The sequence below is a fragment of the Myotis brandtii genome, unplaced genomic scaffold (assembly GCF_000412655.1).
Source record: "Myotis brandtii unplaced genomic scaffold, ASM41265v1 scaffold59, whole genome shotgun sequence".
Classification (NCBI taxonomy): domain Eukaryota; kingdom Metazoa; phylum Chordata; class Mammalia; order Chiroptera; family Vespertilionidae; genus Myotis; species Myotis brandtii.
In genome coordinates, this window is record NW_005370223.1 from 103287 (window position 1) to 127017 (window position 23731).

The following is a 23731-nucleotide window of genomic DNA, read 5'->3' on the forward strand; positions in this document are numbered from 1 at the left end:
GCCGGACACACCTCAGCTCAGCCGAGGCGAGGGCCGACACACTTCGGGACCCGCTGCCAATCGTGCCCAGGGAGGGTCCTGTCACTGAGAGGCAGTGGCTGCACGAGCCGGCGGCAGGCACACTTCCACTCCCGGAGAGCGGGACGGAAGGGGGCGGGGCTCCAGGGCAGGGGGCGTGGCCAGTCCTCAACCCGAGCTCCCATTGGCCGGTCTCTCTCCCGCCTCTGGGCCGTCCTGGAGGACGCCAAAGCGTCTTCCCTGAGGCCTGAGCGTATTTTGGACCTGAATCCTAGGTTCAGAAACCGACCTGGAAATGAGACAGTAGAAATTTAAGATAAGGACACCGCCCGGCTGGTGTTGCTCAGTGGTTAAGCATCGACCAATGAACCAGGCGGTAAGGGCACGTGCCTGGGTTGCGGGCTCCAGCCCCAGTGAGGGGCGTGCAGGAGGCTGCAGGTCCATGATTCGCTCTCATCATTGATTCTCTCTCTCCCTCTCCCTTCCTCTCTGAAATCAATAAGAGTATATTGTAAAAAATAAAATAAGGACACCTACTTGTGTTATAAGTATAAAACACGAAAGTGCGTTCCTTCCATTATTGAACGCTTGTCACCATCCACGGTCTCCAGGGAGCACCCTGGATACAAGTATCACACTCTCAGAAAACAATGCTGTTGGCCTGTTCAAGCCTTGAAGATGCATCGCCATAGGAAAGGTGGTTCCTGAAACATGACCAGCAACTGAGGGTTGGGGGAAGGTCCAGGAATCCAGTTTTCACATCTACAAAATCCGTTGGAAAACATTTGACAACTGAATCATGTACACGTTGTACTCATGTCATCCTCACACCACCCAACGAGATATATTATTATCCACAGGCCACAAATGATGAAACTGAGGTTCAGAAAAGTTACATTTATTCAACAATTTAACTAATGAAAAAGTGCCCGTAGTCATTATTTTTATATTTGTGGTACATTAAATTTAAAATTATTTCAAAAACTCATACAACTTCCAATTTAATTTTTCTCTTGCCCAAATGTCACTTTCCTTTAGGCCAGTCCAGTATAGCTTTAAAAAACATGCCTTAAGAAAGGGAATACTATACAAAAGAACAAATAGACTAACTAGAAGGTTCTCTGAAATCTTCCAGGAATTGGATCCGAGTAGGAGGTTTATTTTCTCTCCTCCTAAATCATTTGCTGGTCTCCAGTTCCTCCCACAGAAATAAAGGTACAGTTAAATGAGATTATCTTAGTGATCACCAGATTGGGGGGTGTGGAGTTAAAACAGTGAAACTCTTGCCAAAAAAAAAACAGTGAAACTCTTTTCCAACTATATTAAACCAATACCCTGAAGTATTTACCTTGTTAGATACAGTGCAGTAAGAAAGGAAGAAAAACAAAAATACCTTTGGAGAATTGCTTTGGGATTCAAATATTAACCATACTATAAAATTATTGGAGTAAAAGAAACATTCCAAATTCTTCTGAAAGCTTGCTAACTACGAATACCTCTATCTAAATTTTTTTTTACTTATATGACTTATAACCCTATTGTTTCTTTAAAAAATATTTGGCTCTAGGCTAAAAATAAAGAGCAATCATATATATTAAGAAGTACATTATATAAATAAATACTGTAAGATTAAATAAAAGTGGTGAATTATTTGAATTATTTTTCAATTGCATATTTAAATAAGTACAGCAAATACATTTGTTTGAATATTCTCACATATATGAGATTATACATTTAAATAAATGTATTATAGTCATGTAAATGTGTAATCATTGAAATAAACACAGCTGTATATTCCCATATGTATAGCTCCAGATGTTTGAAGCATACATTCAGAATTCTGGAGCTCAACACCTTGATATCTGGTTAATCATCCAGTAGAAAATGCTGAATATGCACAGGAATACATCCTAAAACTCTATCAAGAGTGGGAAGAAAACAAGCTGAAAACAGTGAATAATGAGTTTCTGCCCCTGAACAGATCCTTATGAAATAGCTTGTCCTAGCAAGTTGTTCTGAAAACAGTTTACTGATCTGTAAAATGGACCCTAGCCAGCTAGTCACAGGAATATGAGTATTGCAAAGTAGTCTTTCTGCATCTTTCTAAGTAATTAAACTCCAAAAAACAATGTTTCAATTAACATAGGTTAAAAATAGAAGAATATTGGTATAACAATATTCAGGATTTGTCAGAATGTGGTAAGAGTGAAACAATGCTGGAATTACTAAAGAAACCAGATACTATGCTTTTTACATTGCTCTTTAAAACAACAAAATGGAATATATTTTATAAAGATTTTTTCAAATGTTGGAAACTTCTCTTATATTTGTCAATAACAAAATTAAATTAACCAGAACATCTGTGTCTCTAAGAATGCTAGTCAAGTTTGCTGTGATGCTTCTGTTTTATTTCCTATGATTTCTCTTTGTGTTTTCTCTATAATTTTTTTTTTTTGGTCAGATTTGCCAAAGATCTGTGTATATTATAGGTTTATAAATTAAAGGAAAACACTGAAGTCTACTTTTATTATCACACCAAGTAGGATGTATTGATATTAAGTAACAAAAACTGACTTTGATTAACTAAAGCCATAAAATTGAATTTATTGCTGGGTCATAGAATTGAGAAATATGAGTGAGAGGATCTCAGAAGCACCAGCCTATGTGTAATTTTCTGTTACTATTAACAGAAGAACTCAATTCCAGTTCTATCTACCCCTGGGGGGGGGTGTATAAATTCCTCCCCAGATTTAAATTGCTGGAAGAAAGGATCCAGCTCCTACCGAATAGCTCATTAATTATAATATTTTAAAATTTTTTATCTTGGTTTCTTAGGTTTTCTTAATATATGCAATTATCAGAAGAAAGAGGCAATTTTGTCTTTTCCAACCCGGTTTTCTTATCTTATTGCATTAGTTATTACCTCAAAAGTATAATGAAATAAATTACTTAAATTTCAAATTTATGTAATTCTTCTGCACTGTTCAAGGCTCAGAGGAGTTAGCAGAGAACAACAAGAAAAAAAAAAAAAACTCCTCCTAATGGAATTTAGATTTTGGAGGTCAATATGACGGACAATAAACAAAACAAAGCAAAATATACAGGGTGGTATGTAGTTTTTTTTTTAGTGTTGTTGTTAATCATCACCCAAGTATATTTTTCCATTGATTTTTAGAGAGAGTGGAAGGGAGGGTGGGAGGGAGGGGGACAGAGAGAGAAAGATTGATATGAGAGAGATACATTGATTGGTTGTCTCCAGCATGAGCCCCAACTGGTTGGCCAGGGATCAAACCTGCAACCTAGGTGCACACCCTTGACCAGGAATTGAACCAGAGATCCTTTGGTGCACTGGCCAATGCTCTAACCACTTAACACACTGGCCAGAGTTAGTGCTATACAGTTTTAAGTGCTGACGATAAAAATAAAACACAGAGGTTCATGGACAACGTTGTGTGTGGCTAAAAAGAATGATAACAAGGAGAATACCTATTTTATTACTCATTTTAGAATATAGTGTCTCACTATTTAGAATATTAGCTGTTGCTGAAAGTTTTCCTCTTTTATATTTATTTTCTTTCAATTTCAGTTTTTAAAAATTAAGAAGGGCAGCTAAATTTGACCAAATTTTTAAAGCATGTAATTATATATATTCATAAGGACTTCCTCCTTTAATTCATTAATGAAATTAATTTATAAATATAAGCTCATCCTACCTTTCCTGACATAAACTATATTTTATAATAATGTATGATTGTTTTTAATTTGCTATAGTCAATTTGCTAATATCCTTGAAGTATAGCTTTATTTATAAGTAAAATTGGCCTACATTTTTCTGTTTGTCTTATAGTGATCCAAGAATTACTTCAGTGAGGGATTTTCCATCTTTTCTATGGCATGAACCATTAAAATAGCTTTAGATTGTATCTTTAATAGAGGAGTAGCTAACATTTATATGAAGAGTAACATAGACTATTATCAGACTGTTATAAGCACTTGATGTATATTAACTTAGTTAATTATCACAGCAACTCTATAAGATATACATAATTATCTATATTTTACGGATGAGAAAACCTCAGCCCAGAAAAGTTACACAGCATATTGAAGTTCTTTTGGGTGTGATGCCCTTTTACCTATGGTTTCCGACTTATTTTATTGTCACTGATCTACTGACACTGTCTACCTCTTGGGTTATTAACTTAAATTTTGCTAGAAAAACATGCATTTCCTCTAAGTTCTCAAATTTGTTGCCAAAAGTTGCATTTTTTTTCTTTTAAATCTTTGTTTGCTTACATCTCTCTGATTCTGTTTTTAATATTCAAATCATATGTATGTTTACCCTTATAACTTTTTAATCAGGCTCATTAGGGGACTTAGCTATTTTAGTGGTCTTTCTATATAACTTGCTTTCAATTTTTTATTTGTTATTCTCTGCCTACAGTTTTCTCATTTCAATCTTATTTTTTCTAATTTACTGAGATGAATGTTCCTTTATTTTTATTCATATTAAAAGGTTGTTAAAGCAATAAACATTTCCCCACACTTTCACTTTCAAACTTTTTGTGTCCTTGGATCTCAACTGAATCTCTTGTAGGCGTGACTGCTCTTACTGTGTCTATATATCCCTGGTATCTATTTGCTTACTCCTTTGTTCTCACCTTTTTTAAAATCCCTTTGTTTCTATTGTTTCATATAAAATAATCACAAAACATATTTTTCTTTCCAGGCTGATATTTAGAAGAATAAATGTTTATTGCTTCTTTTCTTTCCTTTTTCTTATTTTTTGCTAGATCATTTATTTCTGTTTTTACCTTTATTAATTTAGAAGTCCTAATATTTACATGTTGCCATTTTAGTTCATAGGGCCCATCTATTTTAAAGGTTCTGTTTGGTCTCTTTGAGAGCACAAATGCTTTCCCTCACCTACGCATGTCTTTATTCAACTCTGCTGGCTAGGCCAGGTTTCCTGAATTATTCATGTGATGGAAAGTCTAAATAGTAGGTACACAGATTGGCTTCCTGTGAACAGGTGATGTGTAACTAGCAACTGTGAGGAGGCACCAGAAGGAGGGTTCTCCAATCGATGTTCAGTTAAAAGTCTTAATGCAATTCCAGTCTTGGGCATAAGAATTATCTTAGTTCATCCGTGTGTCTTTCCTTGCAGTACTTCTGGGTCCTGGAAGATCCTGAATTGTTGTGCCCCTACTCCCACCTCTAGGATTTCGCATATTTCCTCCTCCAAAGGTTTTGACAAAGCCCTTGAACAGATACATAGTGTTGCCACTCTGTTGAGCTACTTGTCCTGTTTCCTGCATTTCAGAAAACATTTAGTTGGTAGGATACTGGAAATGTGGGTGTCCTGAACTTGTATGTTATTGTATGTTAACTCTAATTTAAAAATAAACATTTATTTTAACAAAGAATATTATTCATGATTTCAGTCTTTTTATTTTGATTTTTGAACATTGTGTTATCATCCCTACCCTCTCTCCTGGCCAACTATCTTGTATATGTCACCACAAGGGAGATATGATGGAAAATAATGGTAAATAAGAATAATTGAAACAAATCTGTTGTGGGTCCATCAATCTTTTGTTATATTTAAAGAATGTATTACAGCAATAGATCTCAATCTAGAAATCAGAAGACTAGTCTGCTTCTTGCCTCTGATATGCTTTGATACTGAATAAAGCTCTTCAGCACAGTTAAAAATAGGAGTTTGTGAGATAAAGAATGAGTGATTAATAATTACATTATGTAATCAAATATTAAATATTCAGCCTACTTAATATTGATATATTGTAATTCCCTTTCCATATTAATTTTAATCTCTCTATTAATTTTTTAGGGTTATAATAAAAATGTTGTGAGAAAGAGAAATAGTTTTAAGCTTCATTGTGAGTATTTACATGAAGTTTAAGAAAGACAATTGGGCCCTAACTGGTTTGGCTCAGTGGATAGAGCATCGGTCTGCAGACTGAAGGGTCCCAGGTTCAATTCCAGCCAAGGGCATATGCCTTGGTTGTGGGTACATACCCGGTGGGAGGGGTGCAGGAGGGAGCTGATTGATGTTTCTCTCTCATTGATGTTTCTAACTCTCTATCCCTCTCCATTCCTTTCTGTAAAAAATCAATAAAATATATTTTTTTAAAAAAGAAAGACAATTGGTGGATAAGGTTGTTGGATAAGAATACATTCTACTGATAGAGATTGGAAAATTTCTAAGGGGTTAGTGTTAGCACAGTAAAAAGGTAGAAAATGAAACTAAATCAATGCTTTTTAAACTTCTGTACTTGATAATTCATCAAAGACTGTCAAGAAACTTGAGAACTACCATGATAACATTAAAACATCTTTATTTTGTGAAATGGGCAGGTATTTTATGTGTAACATAAGGTGAGTTGTAAGTAAGTGTATAAGTACAGTGGAAGGGATGGAGTAGTGGAGATTCTAGCAATGTAGGTCTGGTGTGGACACAACTTGTGGGAGAGGAGAAGAGAAGAAGAAAGAGAAACACCATCAATTAAGCATTTACTGTGGGCCTAAACCTGGGCTGTACTTTATAAACATCAGTCATTGAACCATTGTCCCAAAACTGTATCGTGGGAAATAACCCTATGTATAGATGAAGCAACTGAGGACTGAGGGGTTAGAAAACTTGACTCAAGTAGCACACTACTAATTAGAAGGGATAGAATTCAAATTTAAACTGAATATGAAGCCCATTCTCTTCCAACTATCTTTCTACTTGAAACCGCAAATACATGAAAACCAAATATAGACCAACTAGTAGCCCTGCGCACGAATCCGTGTGCCAGTAGCTCTCTGCGGGGCCTGGCTGCTCCGCGCCCACTGCCCAGGGGCTCTCTGCGGCCCAGAGGCCCCTCCGTGGCTGGGGTGGAACGTTTGCCTCATCGTCCCCCCATCCCCCGGCCACTCCGTGCCCGCTGCCCAGAGGCCCTCCTCGGCCGGGGTGGAATGCTTGCCTCATCTCCACTCACACTGCCCACTCTCAGCGGCTGCCCCCCTGGGACTGGGAGACTCCGGCAGGGCTGAGAGGACTGGGCACCACCATCTTTTGTGATGGAGTGATGGTTAATTTGCATATTACCCTTTTATTTGATAGGATACTAAGAGCAGAAGAGAAAAGTGTATGATGGAAAGTTGAGGGGAGGAAGAAGAAATATTTGTAAGCCTTCAGAAAACTATCTGGAGAGCAATCAAGTAAATATCTACTGCAGAACTATTATTAAGGCAAGAATTTTATTCTAAGCCAGGGGAATGAGGTAGGAATCAGAAATGAGTGGGAGGGCCCTGGCCAGGTAGATCAGTTGGAGTATCATCTGGATACGCCAAGTTGGCGTGTTCAATTCCTGGTCAGGGCACATACAAGAATCAACCAATGAATGCATAAATAAATGGAACAGCAAATCGACCGCTCTCTCCCTCTCTGTCTAAAATCGATTAAAAAAAAGAGGAAGAAATGAGTGGGAGGAAATATAGATGGATGTTGGGCTCTTGAAATTGGATGTATCGATCTTACCCTGTACATCTTGAACCAAGAATTTTGGTGAGAGGGCAAAGATCATTTGAACTTTATGCATTAAAATGATTACCATCTGTGCACGTGTGTGTGTGTGTGTGTGTGTGTGCGCGCGCGCGTGCATGCGTGCGTGCACCAGGAAACATCCTAATTAAAGCTTTATTCAGTAACTTAAAAATAAAGGACATTTTTGTTTATTTATCTCTCTTCCTCATTAGATGGTGAGCTTCTTGTGGTGTGGGACCATGTCTTCCTGACCTATGAACTGCCTTTGTCAGCTTACAGAGCCTGGAACACAGTACAGTATGTGGTCAATACATGCTGATGACAGGAAGAAGGACGGGAGGAAGAGTGATTGGGAAGGAGGGAGAGAAAAGAGGAACCAATTTGTATGAGATAAAGGAATTAACAGAGGGTTTTCAGACAAGCAAATTCAATAAAGATTTTACTCTGTTACATGAATTTCATTCTCAAATCGTGTGTGGTCCATGAAATTAAACATCCCTCAAATTACTCAACATATAATAAAACTACAGAATATAAATATGCAGTTAAGCAGATGCTGTTAGGGTGCGTAGGTGCCAATTTTTACATATCCTTTTGTAACAGTATGCATGCAGTTTTCCTGTGTGTTTCCCCCCACAAAACAATCCATTTTTCTTTAATAATAATAATTGCTAGCAGCCCAACTCTAATAAACAGCCCTGCAATAATAAGTCAGTATGTGCCCACATAGAGGAAAGAGAAAGGATTACTTCAGAAAACAGATGTCAGCTTCAAGCTTCCAAGGATTTATTATAAACAGAAATGAGCAAAGAACATGAAAAATACTTTGGCAGTGCTATTTGAATACAGGGCTAATGAAAGGCTATATTCACCACCAAATGTATGCTAACAGCCAAATCGCCAGGACCTCTACTGTTTCGGAATGGTCTATGCCAAAACACAGACTACAATTATCCATAAAAAATGGTTAAACAAAATGTGAAACAGCAGGATTAACTTTCTACTGGGAAATCTCTTTCAGTATAATTGCATTCTGTTGTGACAAATAGGAAATACATACAAATAATAAATTAAAAATCAATTTTGGATAAGTAGTTCTATAGAAAAAAATAAAGTCTGAGTAAAATTTATCCATTAGCAATTATTCTGAACCACTTCTCTCTTCTTAATATTCGTTTCAATAAACACTTTAACTATGTCAGCCCATGTATAGCTAACTCTGAAAATGATTTTATCATTTTTCATCCTAGTCATTGTGCTACATAAACAGACTAGTAAAAAGTCTTAACATTTTTATTGGTAAAATTCAATATTTTTAAAGACATGAGTCTATTATGTAAAAGAAATGTTTTACATTTTGCAGTTTTGTAGAACTCATTGACTATTTTGTTTGTTTGTTTGTTTGTTTGTTGTTTTTTGGTGATTCTGTTGCCGTTTTGAGCACCAACCAACTGATGCCATGAAAAGTAATTTAATAATTTTAATCCCATATATTTCAAATATCAAATAGACTATTCGGACAATGCACTGTTTAGAAGATCCTATTATAACACACAATAGTGTGGGGTGAGGAGATGCCACATTTATTTTGAGAGGAAGAAAAATCTGTGTTTCATTTGTTACACTGCTAACTTCACTTTAGGTAATTGCATTCAGCTTTATTATTGCCCAGAGCAATAACTGATGGTTAGTTATTGAAGTCTGAAGTGATTTTCTCACTTCCCAGGGGAGTCTAGAGATTTACATGGTACACAGCAGTAACTAATAGATATAATCTGGTCATAATGTAACCATATAATGTGTTATTTACTTGTGGAGAACATAGATGTTTAACACTTTAACATTTCCTCAAGAAGAGTGGAATATTTCACTCAAGATACATAAATATGAACTAAATACTGTTCTACCAAAAAACTGACCAGAAAGATTTTGTTAGAACCTATGAAATTATGCATATATGTATACGCAGTAGTACATAAAGTTTGTTGTAATCTTTTACATTTTATTTTTTTTTAGAGACTCCAAAAACTACTTAATATCATTTGAAAATTCTTTTCAGATTGCTAAAATTTCAGCTAAATCACATTTAACATATAGTCAAAATCATACTACAAAATAAATTTAGTGTGTGGTTAATCTGTGAGTGTTTATTTACTCTTTCCCCATTATAAATTTTTAGTTTTATAGTTTTACTTCCCCCGCACTCAGAAAATTAAATAAAAATAAGCTTTCTCTTCTTTTTTATCATGTTCATTGGAGACTCAGATAGCTTAACACTGGTTTTAGAACCCAAACCAGGAATGGCATACACACAAACCAGGACAATGAAGAAACATGCAAGTTTTTATCAAAATCCTCACTTTCATTGTGCAGAGGCAATTGTCTTTAACATGAAGGTATTGGTGTGCTCTCATTGTTTGCAAAATGTACATGTAATGTAAATTTATTGTATGATTCTTCAGTAAAATGCTCATGGCAGCCTAGTCTAATAGGGGCAAATGTTTTATTAAAGGAGGTTTCTCTGTTCTTTTTTTTTATCCAAATGATATAAATGTTTTATGAAGGTTTCAGAGTATTCCTCCTGGAAATATTATGAGGCCTGCTCTTCTCACAAAGCAGGAGAGATTTTTTTTGCATCTTAATGCCATTAACCCTAATGAGTGTTATCCACAAAACACCTTGTGCATCAGAAAACAAAAACATCTTTTCTCAACGAAAAAAATAATGAAATAAAACAAAACTTCCCTGGGCTATGCATAGAGATTCATATTCCTTAGCACTGAATTCGTATGCATAATGTATGCTAAAAGCATGCTAATTCTTTTGCTTATTCTGGAAAGCCTCTCTGATAATAGTGATCATGACTGCTTCTTAGCAAAGAGTTAATAGCAAAGAACATCAGTGAGGCCTCCTTTTATTCAGACTATAACATAAAGTATAAAGCATTCACCATAAATAATTTAAACTAGAGTTTAAATAAACAAAGTACACAACAAACGAACAAAATACACTTTACAAAGCAATGTCCCTTCTTTAAAACAAAATACTGCCCACTTGCTAATTCAACAAGACAAATGTCTTGCTTTTCACTGTATCCTGCAGTATTGATATCATTGAGAGATTTTAAATCAGTAGACATAATCCTATCCTAATGAAAAATTCTTCGGTGTGACTTGCTTTATTTTTCTTTATGTTTAGAATATATCTGTACAAAAAGTATGAGACTAGACATAATCTTAGCGGTAAAGGTAGGCTAGGAACAGATCTCAGTCACTTGAATACCTTGTAGGTGGTACAATGTAGGTGGGGCACATGACAAAAATTGATTGAAGACACACTGCTTTTGAACTTGATGAGCCTGACGTCCATTTCCAGGATTGGAAATAATTTGGGACAGGAATGAGATGAAAGAGAAAGAAATCTGATAAAGGAAACATTGTGGCAGAAACAAAGGTGCTATTTTTGTATCCTTCCAGCTCTGTTTTTTTAGGGTGCATTTAGGGAAAATCCCTTCTCATGAAAACCATGAGTGGAGAAAGATGTCACCCCTCAGAGCGTCGGATTTCAAAAAGGTGTTGGGACAAAATACTGCCCAGGTAGCCAGGTTCTAGTTTGTGTATGCATTAATTTTGCTGGAGGATGTGTTCTCACAGCCAATATTCCAGCAGTGGTATGAGAGGTCTTGCCCAGCCTGTGTTGCTCAGTGGTTGGCACAGGCCTATGAACCAGGAGGCCACAGTTGGATTCTGGGTCAGGGCACATGCCTGGGTTGCAGGATCAATCCCCAGTAGGGGGTGTGCAAGAGGCAGCTGATCAATGATTCTCATCTTTCATGTTTCCATCTCTCCCTCTCCCTTCCTCTCTGAAATCTGAGAGAGAGAGAGAGAGAGAGAGAGAGAGAGTTCTGCCAGACTGGTGTGACTCAGTGGTTGAGCATTGACCTATAAACCAGGAGGTCACGGTTCAATTCTCGGTCAGATCACATGCCCGGGTTACGGGTTTGATCCCCAGTGGGGGGCATGTAGGAGGCAGTGGATTGAGGATTCTTTCTCATTGTTGATGTTTTTATCTCTCTCTCCCTCTCCCTTCCTCTCTGAAATCAGCAGCTGTGAATGGACCTTGAGCAAACAATTAAACCCCTCTATGACTTGGTTTCCTCATCTGTAAACAGGGATAATTGAGATTTGTTAACTCGTTGGGTTGGGTTATTATTTGACAAGTTACCTTGTCAAATTTAAAAAAAATTTAAAAAAAAGAGAGAGTTCTTTTACCCCACAAAAAGGCAGGGTTTTTATAGTAAAATGAGCCACAAAAAATATATGGCTTTGATAGTTTCTTTTATCCTTGCTTCCAAATAAGGTGAAGGGTGCTTGATCTCGGGCTCCTTGCATTGTAATTAAGCAGCCAGTTTTCATAGAATCCCGAAACTACATAGAGACATCCTCCTCCCCCACCACACACACACACACACACACACACACACACACTTTACTCACTCTTACTTTCCCCAATTCCTACACCTCAAAATGGACCTAGCATGGGTTTAACCAGTCAGCTACCCTCTGCAAGTTGGGGAACAGAGAATCCCATCGTACTAAGACCAGGTGGGACAGAGGCATTCCTAAGTACAAAAGATGACTTTAAACAACAACAATTAAAATTAGTGGACCCGTGGATAGTAACAAAAAATCGAGGGTGAATGCTTTAAGTGGTATAATGTGTATATGCCTCTAGAGTATGAAAACCAGGAAGAGTCTTAATATGGGCAGACCAACCACTCTTCCTAAAAGTCAATCATCAGAATCAACTTCCCTAAGTGTTTTCTGCCTTCTTTTTAAGCTTCTTTTCTTTTGTTTCCTTTCCTTTTCTCTTCTTTTTAATCATCAACGAAGGATATGTTTTTATTGGAGAGAGAGAGAGAGAAATGTTGATTGGTTGCCTCCTGTACGTGCCCACACTTAGGTATGTGCCCTAACCAAGAATTGAGCCCTCGGTGTTTTTGGTGTACTGGACAATGTTCCAACCAACTGAGCCACCTGGCCAGGGCGAAGTTTCTTTTCTTGTTTCTGAAATTTGATCACCTAGATCTTTAAAAGTAGAAAGAAAAATTGATTTCCTAAGCAGAAGCATACAGGAAAGCTAATTTTTTCCTCCAAAGTCAGAATATTCCATTCCTTTAAACATTTCTCTCTAGGACCTAGTATAAAACAGTGATTACGAAGGGAATGGATTCTAGACTCAGGGTGCCTGTCACCAAATCCTGGCCCCAACACTCAGCAGCTGTGAATGGACCTTGAGCAAACAATTAAACCCCTCTATGACTTGGTTTCCTCATCTGTAAACAGGGATAATTGAGATTTGTTAACTCGTTGGGTTGGGTTATTATTTGACAAGTTACCTTGTCAAAATAACTTGATGCATTATTTTCCATGTAACACATAGTAAGCAGTCAATAACTGTTAACAAACGGGCCAGTAACATTTTAAATTATTCATAGTAAGTTACATGACTTTGCACCTTTACGGCATATCTATTCTACGTGGTAGGTGTGTAAAATCAAAACACACGGGTAGCGATGAACACACTGGCTAACTAACACAGTGATCTGAGTGCATGGTTCTTGACCTCCTCTTCTAGTGAACACAGTGAGGCAACTAATTGTTTTATTTTGTCTTGATAAAGCTTCACCTGGAACATCCCTAGATCCTTAAGTCCTATTTGTATTTCATCTACTTTCTTAAATGCCAGATGCTGAGTATGATTGAAAAGCTTCTTGTCTACTGCAAAATAACGCACTTGCTTCTGGCTTTCCATTTTGTCTACATGCTTCTCATGTTTCTAGAGAAAATTGAAGCACTTTGAGAAGAATCCAGCTTACTGCAGAAAGAGTGCTCGTGTCAGCATACGACCGAGCAGCTGTGTCATGCACTGCAAGTATCAGAAGCAAGTGCTATTCCCTTAATATTAATAAAGGACTTCCCAGAGGGCTCCAGGTGGCAGCTCAGTCATAGGTGGTCGAATTAGCCGCCACCTGACCCTGCTGTCTTGGCCACAGAGATTTCACTGGGGAAGGCGACGAACTCCAAGGCATCCGCGGGCTCCTGAGATAGCATGGGTGACAGTCTTCCCTCAGTCACCACACTGATACCCAAACGAATCAGATCTCCCTCCCGGGTGGGATTGGATTGGGAGGCACGTAGAATAGCTCATCGGTGGCAGAAGCCGAAGTGAAAACATAGCACTGGAAGCCCAGGTCGCTGGAAATTAGATGTTGGCTGAAGAAGAATGGGGCCCAGACAGGGGAGAAAGCAATGAGGTGACTTGAGAATCGCATTGGCTCTCAAAGGCTGAATCCCATTTGCCGCAAGGCCTGGCTGTTTGTGGTTTCTTATTCTGACTTAAAACAGTTTTGTTTGTTGGTTGGTTGGTTGGTTGGTTGGTTGGTTGGCTTTCCTTGATGATTGGCTAAAATTCCAGTTTTTCTTATTTTTATAGGATTCCCTGTATGAGGAAACCTGAATACATCTTTGTTCCTTACAAATCTACACTAATAAAAGAGAAACATGGTAATTGGCATACAACCGCTACCCTTTTCATTGGCTAATCAGTGAGTAATGCAAATTAACTGTCAGCCAAGATGGCGGCCGGCAGCCAGGCACTGAAGCGAGCATGAGGCTTGCTTGCTGCAGTGAAGGAGGACTCCAACGTTCCCCGCCTGCGCTGCCGGCCTCTGAGCTGGCAGTTTGAAACTTTGTAACAAATATAGAAGCTAAACAAAACCCCGGGATCTCAGAGCTGGAGTTATACATTGTTTCGATTATAGAACGCTCAGCAGCGGAAGCCTCAGAGCTAGAGCCAGAGTTTAATCATCAACGAAGGATATGTTTTTATTGGAGAGAGAGAGAGAGAAATGTTGATTGGTTGCCTCCTGTACGTGCCCACACTTAGGTATGTGCCCTAACCAAGAATTGAGCCCTCGGTGTTTTTGGTGTACTGGACAATGTTCCAACCAACTGAGCCACCTGGCCAGGGCGAAGTTTCTTTTCTTGTTTCTGAAATTTGATCACCTAGATCTTTAAAAGTAGAAAGAAAAATTGATTTCCTAAGCAGAAGCATACAGGAAAGCTAATTTTTTCCTCCAAAGTCAGAATATTCCATTCCTTTAAACATTTCTCTCTAGGACCTAGTATAAAACAGTGATTACGAAGGGAATGGATTCTAGACTCAGGGTGCCTGTCGCCAAATCCTGGCCCCAACACTCAGCAGCTGTGAATGGACCTTGAACAAACAATTAAACCCCTCTGTGACTTAGTTTCCTCATCTGTAAACGGGGATAATTGAGATTTGTTAAATCATTGGGTTGGGTTATTATTTGACAAGTTACCTTGTCAAAATAACTTGATGCATTATTTTCCATGTAACACATAGTAAGCAGTCAATAACTGTTAACAAACGGGCCAGTAACATTTTAAATTATTCATAGTAAGTTACATGACTTTGCACCTTTACGGCATATCTATTCTACGTGGTAGGTGTGTAAAATCAAAACACACGGGTAGCGATGAACACACTGGCTAACTAACACAGTGATCTGAGTGCATGGTTCTTGACCTCCTCTTCTAGTGAACACAGTGAGGCAACTAATTGTTTTATTTTGTCTTGATAAAGCTTCACCTGGAACATCCCTAGATCCTTAAGTCCTATTTGTATTTCATCTACTTTCTTAAATGCCAGATGCTGAGTATGATTGAAAAGCTTCTTGTCTACTGCAAAATAACGCACTTGCTTCTGGCTTTCCATTTTGTCTACATGCTTCTCATGTTTCTAGAGAAAATTGAAGCACTTTGAGAAGAATCCAGCTTACTGCAGAAAGAGTGCTCGTGTCAGCATACGACCGAGCAGCTGTGTCATGCACTGCAAGTATCAGAAGCAAGTGCTATTCCCTTAATATTAATAAAGGACTTCCCAGAGGGCTCCAGGTGGCAGCTCAGTCATAGGTGGTCGAATTAGCCGCCACCTGACCCTGCTGTCTTGGCCACAGAGATTTCACTGGGGAAGGCGACGAACTCCAAGGCATCCGCGGGCTCCTGAGATAGCATGGGTGACAGTCTTCCCTCAGTCACCACACTGATACCCAAACGAATCAGATCTCCCTCCCGGGTGGGATTGGATTGGGAGGCACGTAGAATAGCTCATCGGTGGCAGAAGCCGAAGTGAAAACATAGCACTGGAAGCCCAGGTCGCTGGAAATTAGATGTTGGCTGAAGAAGAATGGGGCCCAGACAGGGGAGAAAGCAATGAGGTGACTTGAGAATCGCATTGGCTCTCAAAGGCTGAATCCCATTTGCCACAAGGCCTGGCTGTTCGTGGTTTCTTATTCTGACTTAAAACAGTTTTGTTGGTTGGTTGGCTTTCCTTGATGATTGGCTAAAATTCCAGTTTTTCTTATTTTTATAGGATTCCCTGTAAGAGGAAACCTGAATACATCTCTGTTCCTTACAAATAAAAAAATAAAACCTATATAAGAATGAACATAACACTAAAAGTGGTTAACTTTGGGACTTAAAAATATGCACCACACTAGTGAGATTTATTTGTGTACCTATGACCAATTATGAAAAAAAATTCATTTACAGTATTTTAATACTAGGCAATCCTTTACATATTATAGCGAAATCTTTTTGTTTGCTTTTCATGACTAATCTATGGAGGAATTATTTCTGAGTATATTTCCTAATTGGTCCATATTTTAAGCATTTATATAACATATAACAAATTAGCTACTTATATTCATTTCATATAGCAATATTACAATCATTATTGTTGTCATATTTTAAAACATGACTATTTTATTTACATTGTCCCTATTATAGAATTTTAAGGATATAGAATTTCTGAAAAAATCTATTGTGCTTTAACTTATAAAAAAAGTGATTAGTCTCCTCAGCTATTATAAAATATATGTTTTGCATATTGCATTAGGCAGTCACAGTTTGAGTTTTTGTTCATTTACTTAAAATTATTCTCTAGGTATTGATGGCTTTGTTTTCCTATATGGAGCGTATGTAAACATTTTATTTTTAAATAGCAAAATAAGCCACTATAATACTGGGTTGTCCTCCCATGTCCTTCCACAAACATCCTATGAATTTCTATCTATTGAATTCTTGCCTGCTTGCCAGTGTCCCTTGCTAACTGATAAACGTCTAGAGAAGAACTTTATCTTCTGTATCTTACAGCTCCATCATCAGGCACATAAGTAGAAAAAAAACCCACCTTTTAAAATACTGCAAATTATACATTTCCTTCTAAGCTTATGGCAGAAACCAAATACCTCCATTGAATATCTACCTATGTTATTATTAAGACTTATAAGGCCATTACGCTCCAAAGGTGATGAAAGCAGATGGTATATTTTGTGATTTAACCTCTAGAAGGAGAAAGAAGTTGATCAAAATTTGTCACCAGAGAACAAATTAATAAGGCATTAAAACATCATTTGGAACCTAACATGGTATGCACTTCCTGGGGCTATTAGCAATTTAATTATTGATGATAATTTTTGTATTAGAGACCTTTGATACTGAAGATTGAAACCATAGCAACACCTGTCTTTGCATGCACTTTTTTGTGTGTATTTAAATATGAAGCACTAGGCGCAAGCTACTTTATGCGGTTGGAGGTGGGAGGGGAGACTGAGGTGGAAGCCTGCCACTGAATTTGAATTATGGAGGGAATGCAGCCGTGTTGTACTCTCTTGTCAATATCTCCATCCAGCTGGTGCTGACATAATTAAGCACATCAAGCACAGAAGACGACATTTTAAATTCCTAGTACTGTTCCAAGACCTGTGAGTAGCTATGAAAGGTGCCTACAGTAATCAATAACACATGGTAAGGTGTGTAGTTCTAGTAGTTTACCTATCCACTTTGGATCTGTTACAAAACACAAAGAACTAGAAAAGCCAAGATAATTAACTTCAATAAAGAGTGGCCTTGTTTAAAGAATTTGACTTATCAGAGTGTATTTAATTTTTAAAAATATACTTAGGATTGGATCTTTCAGCACCAGCATAAAGTGAAACTCCCTGAGACCTCAAAGGTCAACCTCCATTGTTCTCAACTATAGGATCTAACATGGTGTGTATCCACCGTAAGCTGTCAATAGGATTTGCCTGATGGAATGAATACCCTGTCCGTAAAGTGGGAATATCCTGTGCATTACAGAAGATTTATGTGGATTAGAAACAAAATAGATAAAGCATCTAAACATCTGTAGCAACAACTGATGCTCCATAAAGTGGGAGCAATACATAGTTATAATATACTAGGGGTCCAGTGCACAAATTTGTGCACCTTGGAAGGAACTGTGGGCCGTGAGGCTGCAGTTGGCACAGGGGTGGGTCTCGGCCTATTTTCTATGCCCCTGGTCCCCTGTCTGCTGGCAGCCCCGCTCCCACTGCTGCTGCTCCCACGCACTGATGGTGCCAGCCCCGCTCACATCGCTGACAGCACAGAGCAATTGGGGCCAGCACCAGCAGCAGGTGCGAGCAGGGCCGTCGCCAGCAGTGGGTGCGAGAGGCAGCTGCCAGCCCTGATCGCCCCTCAGGAGCAGGGGGAGGTGGAGAAGCCCTGAGGGGCAACGGGGGCTGGCAGCCATCACTCACACCTGCTGACGGCGCCGAGTGATCGGGGCCGGCACCGGGCACCAGCAGCGGGTGTGAGCGCCGGGTGGGACCGTCGTGCACAGGAGCAAAGAATTTTCAGTAACCGCCAGAGGCTCGCCCCAATGACAGCGACCAGCGCCCCGCCTTGGTCTGGCACCCCTGCTCACCTGCTCCACCATCCCACTGCAGCTAACGCCCGCCATGTTCCACACACACGCCCCCTGGTGGTCAGCACACATTATAGCGACCGGTTTTTCAGTTGTTCAGCTGTTCTGGTTGTTCTGCCGTTCAGTCTATTTGCATATTAGCATTTTATTATATAGGATAATTTAAATTATAATGGGATATATGCCTTAGCTGGTTTGGCTCAATAGATAGAGCCTGCGGACTGAAGGGTCCTGGGTTCGATTCCGGCCAAGGGCACCTACAGTTGCAGGCTCAATCCCTGGTCCTGGTTGGGGCATTTGGGAGGCAACCAACTGATGTGTCTCTCTCACGTCCATGTTTCTCTGCCTTTCCCCCTCCCTTCCACTCTTTCTAAAAATCAATGGGAAAATATCGTCAGGTGAGGATTAACAAATAAAAAATTATAATGGGATATAGTTATACATTTTGGCTTTTAAAAATATGACTCAGGAGTCTGTCCCTGACTGTCTTGCCTGACTCTCATTGCTTCTTCCCCCCAACCCCCCCCCAATTCTTCTGTTTCATTCTTTTCCAGCCCTCTGTTTCCTGCACATTTGTTCAGCAGAGCGGTTTAGTTATCATTTTAAAATTTGTCTTCAAAGCTCATGACTTGAAGGCCTCAGGTGCAACTCTAAAAGGCATACCTAAGTATTGTACTAGACAAGGCCGATTATCTCCCAGGAAAAATGCTGGTGCCGGCTGAGATGAATTTTTCACCTGCTTCCGCTATGTAATTTTCCCTGTCATTCATAGAAAGTTCTGTCACGGTTGAAAAAAATAAAAGACACCATATGGAACAAGGTCTGTGACTACCTTCCTAAAGCTTGTGGGGCTATAAATTTACTTTGTGATCCCAAAGATTGGAATAATCTACATGATGGTTTTCAAGATACAGGGTGGAATTCTAGGAGTCTCTGGGGAAGAGAGGTTAAATAGTTGGGTCTCTGGGCCCTTCCATACTAACATTTTTATTTGCTGAATAGATAAGTATTTGTTGTTCTTTTAATCTATACTTAAAAAGGTTTTAAAAATCGTTGGACTATGGCATAACGCATGAGCAGAATATAAGGCAGTGTTTACTGCGAATAAACTTTCACCCGTTTACAGCATTCTGCAAGATGAATTCCAGGAATAATTTAAGGCATGATTTGCACCACAGACTGCACAAGGGTACATGGTTTTACAACATGGCATCTGTGTATATTTCCCATCCATAACTTGAAACCAAGCCACAGTCAAAGCTTGTGACGTGACACAAGCTATTAGTTTACGTGTTGCTTATAGTCAAAAGTGCCTCGCACCCATAACAATGGGATACGAAAGTGTAAGGTGGGCCTTTTAAAACAATTCTACGTGTTTGAAGAGAGAGAGCGCAGTCATTACGATTGTAGCCTTCCAGTAGCAGCTAATACTCTTTCAAATAAAATAAGCGCCCGATTTCCTGTCAGAAATGTTAAAAGAGCTTGCAAGGATTACTGAACACATTCTCTTTGTTTGGGTCCTCTGAGAAGTAGAAGCCAAGGAAGGATTAGATGTTCAAGAGATTTAATGAGGGAAGCTGATTGAAGAGGGGAGGAAGCAGGACTAGGAAGGGAGAGCTGCACACCACAGAGCTACGCAGGCACCTGCCAAGGAGGAGAGGAAGAAAGGAGACGGTAGCCCTAGCCCATTTGGCTCAGTGAATGGAGCATCGTGGTTCTGTGGACTGAAAGGTCCCGGGTTCCATTCCGGTAGAGGGCACATGCCTGGGTTTCGAGCTCGATCCCCAGTAGGGGGCGTGGAGAAGGGAGCCGATCAATGATTCTCTCGCATCACTGATGTTTCTAAATGATTCTCTCGATCACTGATGTTTCTATCTCTCTCTCCCTTCCTATCTGAAATCAATTTAAAAAAATATTAAATAACTTTTTTTAAAAAAAACAAGGAGACAGGTAGAAAGTCCTCAGACTGTGATGCAATCTTAAGAAAATTGTGGCCGGTCCCATGGAGTCCCTAAGACAAAGATGCGGGTCAGAGGAGTCCTGTTCCCCGCCAGTCCCTGCACATGACCACCCGGGGGCGGCCTGGAGGAAGTGCGGCCCTGGGTGCGCACCGGTTCTAGGTCCACAGGGGCAGCAGCTGGGGACTGTCAGTCAGCTCTGCTCCCCCAGCAGGAGATAGGAGCGGCGTGTTTCCCAGCTGCCACACTTTCCAAACAGGAAAACCCTTCATTTGGGGAGCACTGTGAACAGTCCTGCCCTGGCAGACAATGCATTCACTTATGCCTTTGAATCAACCTGAAAAAATGCGCCGTTCTCTTTGCTTTCACAGCATAATCTCTCCCTGTGAGTCATCTGTCCTGAGCAGGGAGCCTTCCCTGGAAGGACTCCTGACTGCCCGGAGAATTGTGTCGTTCAGGTTTTGCAAAATTGGTCATTCTAGTACTGTGTTTATGTACTTGATGATCATAAAGTAATGGAGGAAGAGCTTCCTGAATGCAAGGCAAAGCAGACACGATTTCTTCCCAACCCTGAGAGGATCCTCCTGCACGGAATATGCGCTCAGCAAATTAATTTCAAAATCCTATAAACTGGGAAATGCTCCACAAGTATTTGGAGACTGAATGGGTGAAGTGGCACCATTCTGGGCAACGCAATTCAGTCACCTTGAGAAGGCATATTGTCCCAGGACAGCTTCTCAGAGGCCTCACACTCCTTTTTCAATACAATGACCTATACTCTCTACCTTAGAATCCTTATTTAAAATCATGTATTTTAAGCTAATAAAAAATTGGGAACTAAAATAGTTATGAACAGTGATTCAGTCATGTTACATCCCCCCCCCCCCAAAAAATAAATCTACTTTGGGAAGAAATATTTGGTTGCATTTTTATGAATTTTCAAATTTGATTTTCAGGCTCTATTTTCTATAGTTTAATCTGGGAGGATAATATAAAACCCAGAATCCAAACCGCTCACTTAATAATGAGATTTCCTTGAACCCCAAAATGAAATATTTCTAAAGCCCGGGGCTTTTGAGCTTGGCTTAAACACATCTGACTTTTCTGTTTCCAGCGAACGGTATGGTTTTATAAACTTTGTTTCTAATAAGATCATATTATATTAAGTTTACTAAGAAAAATTAATAAAACAAAACCATAACTTTAGAAACAGATGGCACCGGTCCTCTTTTCCAGTCATGACATATAATACAAAGGCGTTTTACGGTCGTAACCCAGGTGAAAGTGTGGTTTAAAAAATCTTATTTCTTTCAATTCTATAGACTTTTAAGAGACTGAGAGAGTGTCTGTTATCACGATGTAAAAAAGCCAGGAGTACTAAAACCAGGCTCTACATTTACACACAACTTTCTGAAATCGTATAAATCGCAGCACCGTACCTTTTTTCACAGCTCTCTGGAAAGGCCACTGTGGAATCAACTCCAGGGTTTTAAAAGCTGAAGGCTCTGCGGGATTTGTGCAAACCATCAGAGGCTACCCAGGCGTGGGAGATGGACATTTATTCTGTATTTGTTGGGTCTTGCTATATAAACGCTATATTTTCCAATAATAGGAAATCATTACAGGTAATGATTATAAGAGATCTTGATTTGATGGACCAATTTGGGAATTAAGCCTAAAGTGTTTTTAATTGTTATTTTGTAAGCTTTTAGAGTTTCCAGTTGCCCCTGTCCATTCCAAAGAAATAACAAAATGCGTTTCATGGTTCAAGGGAGAATATTTCCCTATTAAAAAAAATCGTTTGTTTTTATTATTGCAAGAATTGGCTCACTGAACTTAGCTCAGGCTCCAAGGTCTCAGTGAGAATGCTATGATTAATGAGGTAGCCATTAATGTCAGTAGACTGAACAACCAAAATCTGATTATATTAAAGTGCTTCCCAAACATTAGGGTCACATTAACAGTTTATTGAAACAAGCTGATAAAATTTAAAATGGTCATCTAATTCCCTTGGGCTCCTAATTGTTGCATGATAAATCACTCGGCAGAGAAATCTTTTACAATGTTCCAAATGAGAAAATGTAATTTACTGTACCATTACTAGGGTGCTTGAAGCACTTCAGTTCTTTAACAGGAGGATTTTGCTAGAATAGGGGGGGGGGAGTTCAGTTTTTTTTTAAAGAGTCTAGCCTTGAATAAAACCTCTTCATGATAAATCTTCCACTGGGTGAGAAAAATGATGCATTTTATGAGCCTGCATTATATAAGAACAAATTACATTTAAGCTCCTTACGAGTCAATTACTGAAAGTTCAGCGTGAATGAGCCTTTATTGATGCTCATCCACTCTTTAGGTGGAAATCACTGTAGCAATCAACTGTACCCTATAAACTAGTTGAAATATTTCTTCTCTGTGCCAGTCTGGTCAAGTTCCCTCCACAAACCGTGTCTGCCTTGAAAGATCATTTTCAGGGGTCCGAGGAGAACAAGTCAAATTTTTGCCTGTTCAGGCTTCTGGTTATATGTCAATACCTGAATGCAGTATTTCCAGGAATAGCCCCTCAGTTTCATATATTAAGTATTTGAGACCATGTCATCATGTATTCCTGGAAAACCCCACTGGCCACGAGAAGGGAGAAGGAGGCGAGCGTTTCTGGAAATGGTCTGAAAAGGTGGTGACCCCCATTTTTTTGATGTAACTGATGACATAGTCAAAGGAAATGCATGTGAGCATGTGCAAATAATGGGTGATTGTGATCGATGCAGTGTTAATGATAAGGAAATATTCTGGGCTTTGACGCTCTAAATTACTATAATTATTATTTAAATTGAAAGAAAAATTTTTTTTCTGGACAGCTTTTTGACCTCTCTTTCTCCCTTCTCAGAGTGGGTTTGGGGCCTTCCTCTCTGCATTCTAAGCTGACTGCATAAACCTGTAACAGAGCACTCACCAAATTGTAGTGTAACAACTTATGTGTTTCTGTGGCCTAGTCGTTTCAAAGACAAGAAATCTATTTTGAAACAACTGTTTTATCCAAGATACAATCATAAAGCCAATGGACAGTAAATGTTCAAGAAATGCTTATGGAACAATTAATGAACGAGTGAATGAATGAATGAATAAAAAATGAATAAATCTCCAAATGTCAAATTTGCCATATTATTTCCCCAGTACCCCATGAATATTTTACATGTTTAATTTGTGATCGAGATGACTAAAAAAATTCCTTCTGCCCCTCATTTTAATCTTATTTTTCTAATTACCAGAAATGATTGCTTTGGTAACCTTTCTCTTTGGTTTGCCCATATGTCCCACCAAGAAAGACGTATGCTTGGTGTTAGTACGTCTTATATATTTTAGTTAGTTAGTTAGT

The 23731-nt window shown here is 39.0% G+C and overlaps 1 protein-coding gene across 1 annotated transcript in view; it reads right to left on the reverse strand.

Annotated features, from left to right (window-relative positions):
* Positions 1 to 145, reverse strand: part of TRIQK (triple QxxK/R motif containing) — a 46954-nt gene extending 46809 nt beyond the window's left edge. The window contains exon 1 of the mRNA XM_014550287.1: positions 12 to 145. The gene's annotated coding sequence lies outside the window, so the exon portion shown is untranslated. The remainder of the gene's footprint in view (positions 1 to 11) is intronic.
* Between the last annotated feature and the right edge of the window lie 23586 nt (positions 146 to 23731).